Source organism: Gopherus flavomarginatus, chromosome 4 (genome assembly GCF_025201925.1).
Source record: "Gopherus flavomarginatus isolate rGopFla2 chromosome 4, rGopFla2.mat.asm, whole genome shotgun sequence".
NCBI lineage: Eukaryota > Metazoa > Chordata > Testudines > Testudinidae > Gopherus > Gopherus flavomarginatus.
The window spans coordinates 2,145,068-2,151,067 of record NC_066620.1 but is presented as its reverse complement, the minus strand read 5'-3'; positions in this window follow the sequence as shown (position 1 = coordinate 2,151,067).

Genomic DNA, 6,000 nt, shown 5'->3' with positions numbered 1-6,000 from the left:
TACGACTGCATGCAAACATGCATAACCTCATTGTCAGCTCCTTTCTCCCTCCTGGCAGATTTCTGGGCTGAATTCAACCCCCTAGTCATATTTGTGACTGATTTTATCACCCATGGAATGCATGGACGACATTTAACAGAAATGAACTACCTTTGAACCTCTTCCCCCTCCCCACCCCACATTGTTCAGTCTTTTCAGGAAGCTTGTTACACTGGGGATTTGTACGGCATGGCATACATACAGGGAAGATAATATAAGGTTCTTACTTTAACAAACTGGTCTGTACTAGCAAAACTGTAAGCATTCCCAGGTTCCCAGGTTTATAGATGCCTGTTTAGCGATTGCATTTCCTGGTCTCCATTTTGAATTCCACGTTGCGGTGGGAGGTGATGCGAAGGTGCTGGGATTCACTCCACCATTACTGGACACACGCTGCTAGTCGGGGCTTGTAATAACGTTTGCATTGGTTCATAGAGCAGAAATCCCTTCCATTCTTATATGAATAAACATAAAAATTGAGCCAGAAACTTACCAGGTTCTGAGACAGCATCTCCCTCTTTTGTCTCTGTTGCCAGTTCTGTGGTGGGCTGTTCCTTGTGGGGGATGAGAGGGGCATCAAACAGCTCCTCCAACTATGGCCCCAGGATGTGCTGCAGCTGCTCCTGTGGCAAAGCCTCCTCTAGGACCAGTTTCATCACCAGAGTCACTTCATTTGCCTCATTTGGCACCTGCTGCTGGCTCCCATGGATTTCCATGCTGTCTTCTGGGGCCAGCAGGGCACCAGCGTGGCTGACTAGGCCATCATGCACCACCGGTGGCTTCATGCTCGGTGCAGTCCCCAGCTCTTGGTCGAACTCATCATAAAATTATCATGTTGTTGGCGAGTTGCCAGAGGTGTGGTGCTGGTCACTGGTTGTCCAGTACTCGGTCTTGAGCCTCTTAATCTGTTCTCTGCACTGGTTACCGGTCTGCTACATTTCCAACACCACCAGCTTCTTCACTATTTGCTGGTATGCATGGTCATGCCTGATACTCTTACTAAAATCAATTGTTTTGCTGGCCATGCATCAGAGATTAACCAAAAGCTGGCTGTGCTCCCATGACCATGGTGCAGCGCACTTTGGAAAGGACTTCTGGTCGATATCTAGTGCAAATGCCAAACGTTCTCCTAATGTGATTTTGCAGCTCTGCAGCCAGAATAAAATGGAAGGGTTAAACACCAAGCTGATGTAGTAGAACAAGGTGAAGGGGCGTGCATCCGTTTCTTGAGAGTTGATTGGAAAGTCTTGGGAGAGAGGACAAAGGAAGTCGGCCTGTAGCATTGTGGGATACTTTTAGTGGACTCCAAGTACCCAAGTCTGGAGGCAGGGGTGAATTGCTTCTACGCTGTAAAACAATAGGGGTTGAACCCTGGTCCTGGCTTGACTCAGGCTCTGACTCTCCACCATCTGAGCCCAAGTCCAAAATATTTTTGTATAGACGGAAGCCAGGTTAGGGCTTGACCCTGACTCTCAGCTTGGGCTTCCATTGCAGTGCAGATATAACCTGAGGCTCATCTGATTGGCCCTGCACTAAATATGGCACATTTTCTTGTCATGGGTGAATGACACTATCCATCTGGAGCAACAGAGCCAAAACTGAAAGGAAAAAAATAGATCAAGAGCAATTTTATTGGTCATCGCAATGCAAGTTGTTTGGTTGTTTTTAGGGCGTTGTTTTGGTCATAGTTGCTTAGACACCAGTTCCGCTAAACTGCTAAAACTGACCCATGTGAGTAGATCCACCAAAGCATTACAGAAGACCCATTTTAAAAAATCTTGTTATTTCTTGTAGTGGGCAAAACTGAGAATTTCCACAGATAAAAGGTCAATGAGCCTAGTCATATACCTAAAGTTAAACACGTGCATAAATCTACAGAACAAGGCCTTGATTTGGAATGTCTCCACCCAATTTCAGAGTGCATATGCCTGTAAAAACAAAATACATGGATTATTTTCATTTATGAAGAAATCCCATTTTTGCATTACGAGTAGTTTGAGTTGGCTGGATCTGACCACTCTTGTTATGTGTTGGGTTTGAGTGTTTATAACTTTACTAACTATGGTAATAAGCTATTACAGAAGGTTTTTCCTAAATGTGAGTGTTGCACCCATGCACACTGGGGTTCTCAATCACAGTAATTTTAATAATACTGGTTCTGATCTTTGGACAAGAACTTACCAAATCTCAGAGAGCTAATTGGGAACTCTTAAAAAAATTGAAATTCCGCTAAATTGTATGTATTTTTTTTAATAAAAGATGAAATGATAGTAGGAACTTTGGGGTAGGAACCAAGTATTTTGTGTGGGGGATCATTATGTACTGAGCGTGATCAACAGATGTGCACAAACAACCTGATCAGCAAAAACGCACGCACAAATCATTCACGTGGCTTGCATTTGGAGCCTGGCAGGCAAGCCAGAAACACCTACCAGTACAATACAAGCTATGTGTTATTGTTACTTAAAAAGTCTCTCATATAATTTCTTATGCTGTAATAGCAAGTTGGCAATAGCTATTACAAATTCTTTATCTCTAAAACACTTCTCACTCTTTAATGTTTCAAGGAGTAGGGGTGCACTTTGTCTCAAGGCACTCTTAGGAAAATGGTCCCTACTATTTCTAGTGTTTGATTTGACTGGGACTAGTTGAAAACATCAAAAGCAATTGCTTAAAGTTATTGTTTGAGGCTCTCTTACATCAGTGCACTTGGACTTACTCGGCCTTACAAAAGAGAAACATGCTGTGATGGGTATACCAGGCAACTTCCTGGCCTCCTCCTAAAGGCCCTGCAGTCCTACTATACCCTCCCCAGGAAAGGAAGTTGGGTCCTCCAGGACTGCCTAGAAATGCCTTGTGGAAGCAGCCAATCAGAGCCCAGCAGTCTTAGCTGAAAGGAGCTGCAGGACAATCCCTTGGTGGGACTGAGTTCCTCCCTCCCTCCCAGGAGCTCAAGGACTAACCAGAGTTTGGCTCTGGCTGCAATTACTTAAGCTGGTGGAGAGAGGATCCGAGAACTGTAACTGTGAGCTAAGGCGTGAAGATAAAGGGGCCAGGTGGGGAGAGGCCCAGGGAAGTATTAGTAATGAATTGATGTGAGCAGTAAGTGACTGCTGTTTATGGGGTCCCTGGGTTGGAACCTGGAGCAGTGGGCAGGTCCAGGTTCCCACACCTGCAAAGTGGTGTAAACCCTGAGAAGGTGACAGGGCCTGTCCGGAAGCCCAAGTGAAGGACTGAATTTAAAAGCCCCAGAGCTGGGGCTGTAGACTGAGGGCAGATAAACAGTTTGGTGGGATTTTTGTTACTTTTGGAAGGGGTTTGTTTTGAGTGTGTGACCTGCTGAAGGGCCAAGCTACAGAAAACCCACCAAGTGAAGCTGACACCCTATGGGATGCCAGGAGTGGAAAAGGGCCTGAGTACTGCAAGTAGCAGCAGGAGGTGCTCAAGAGGTGAGTTCCCCCATCACATGCTCAGAGCATTATTTAATTGAAAATATATTTCCTTGAAGTCTCACTAGGTAACTGTTAGTGATTGTCCAGAACAAAGAGAAAACCAATCCTTGAGATGAAATCTCACCACTTCTTTTCAGCCCTGATAACCTTGGAGTAAGGGTGAGTTGTCCAAGAGTCTGACGACTCTTCTAGATTCTACAGCTTCCATCACATGCTCAGCAAACTCTGAGGGCTTGTCTACATCACAAAGTTGCAGCGCTGGTGAGGGGGTTACAGCGCTGCAACTTAGGAGGTGTACACATCTGCAGGGCATCACCAGCGCTGCAACTCCCTGTTTGCAGCGCTGGCCGTACTCCCGTTTTGTCTCGGGTGTAGAGGATCCAGCGCTGGTGATCCAGCGCTGGTAATCAAGTGTAGACACTTACCAGCGCTTTTCTTGACCTCCGTGGAATAAGCAGGTATCGCAGCATACCTGAGGAAGCCTCTCTGGTAATCAAGCAGGTCTCCTTCCCCGGTTTGCTCTCGCGTTCCCCGAACCCCCGTGCAAGCAAGTCTCCTTCCCTGCGGTTTGCTCTCGCTTCCCCGAACCCCCGTGCAGGCAGGTCTCCTTCCCTGCGGTTTGCAGGGGGGTTCGGGGAACGCGAGAGCAAACTGCGGGGAAGCAGGTCTCCTTCCCCGGTTTGCTCTCGCGTTCCCCGAACCCCCGTGCAAGCAGGTCTCCTTCCCTGCGGTTTGCTCTCGCGTTCCCCGAACCCCCCTTGAAGACGCCCAACAGCGCTGCAGCGTGGCCACATCTAACACCACTTGCAGCGCTGGTTGCTGTAAGTGTGGCCACTCTGCAGCGCTGGCCCTATACAGCTGTACTAATACAGCTGTAACAACCAGCGCTGCAAAATTGTAGATGTAGACATACCCTGAGATCTCATGTCATGCCTTCTGGCATCAAACGCTGTTTTCAAGGATTACTGGAAGGTGACACTTAGGGCTTGTCTACACTGGCACTTTACAGCAACTTTCTCGCTCAGGGGTGTGAACAAACATGCCCTTAGATGCTTGCCAAGGGGATCTCAGATTCTTTGCTACCTCTGTCAATATCCAGTAGGTGGCAGCAGTATATCGCAAATGTTGAGCCTTAGCAGCCTAAGCTTTTTGTATTTTATTAATTTATTAGTAGTTTCTTATTTACCTGGACTATTAATTGGAATTCTCTCTCTTTTAAGCATCTTCTCTTAATATTTCGAAGTCATACACTGGTTAGGTGTATCTTTCACTCTTCGTTTTCCTTCCTGTGCCATACATTAGGTCTCTTCTAGAATGCAGTCAGCACTTCCAACGAAAGCCAGCCTTGTGACAGCAGGGAAGCTATCCCTGATTTAGTGGACATGGGCCCAGATGCACACATGATTTAGGTCAGGGGTGGGCAAAGCCCTTGTCCTGAGGGCGACATCACGGTTGGGGAACGGTATGGCGGGCTGGGTAGGGACGGCTGGGTGCCTGCCCAGGGGTGGAGGTGGCGGGGTGGGGTGCTGCCCTGGGGCTGGGGGGCAGGTGGGTGCTTGGCCTGGGGTGGAGGTGGCGGGGTGGGGTGCTGCCTTGGTGGGTGGGGGGCAGGTGGGAGCTTGGCCTGGGGTGGAGGTGGCGGGGTGCTGCCCTGGGGGTGGGGGGCAGGTGGGTGCCTGGCCCGGGGTGGAGGTGGTGGGGTGGGGGGCAGGTGAGTGCCTGGCCCGGGGTGGAGGTGGCGGGGTGGGGTGCTGCTCAGGGGGTGGGGGGCAGGTGGGTGCCTGGCCCGGGGTGGAGGTGGTGGGGTGGGGTGCTGTCCTGGTGGGTGGGGGGCAGGTGGGTGCCTGGCCCGGGGTGGAGGTGGCGGGGTGGGGTGCTGCCCTGGGGGAGGGGGGCAGGTGGGTGCCTGGCCCGGGGTGGAGGTGGCAGGGTGGGGTGCTGCCCTGGGGGTGGTGGGCAGGTGGGTGCCTGGCCCAGGGTGGAGGTGGCAGGGTGGGGTGGGGTGCTGCCCCGGGGGTGGGGGGCAGGTGGGTGCCTGGCCCAGGGTGGAGGTGGCGGGGTGGGGTACTGCCCTGGGGGTGGGGGGCAGGTGGGTGCTTGGCCCGGGGTGGAGGTGGCGGGGTCGGGTGCTGCCCTGGGGGTGGGGGGCAGGTGGGTGCTTGGCCCGGGGTGGAAGTGGCGGGGTGGGGTGCTGCCCTGGGGGTGGGGGGCAAGTGGGTGCTTGGCCCGGGGTGGAGGTGGCAGGGTGGGGTGCTGCCCTGGGGGTGGGGGGCAGGTGGGTGCCTGGCCCAGGGTGGAGGTGGCGGGGTGGGGTGGGGTGCTGCCCTGGGGGTGGGGGGCAGGTGGGTGCCTGGCCCAGGGTGGAGGTGGCGGGGTGGGATACTGCCCTGGGGGTGGGGGGCAGGTGGGTGCTTGGCCCGGGGTGGAGGTGGCGGGGTCGGGTGCTGCCCTGGGGGTGGGGGGCAGGTGGGTGCTTAGCCCAGGGTGGAGGTGGCGGGGTGGGGTGCTG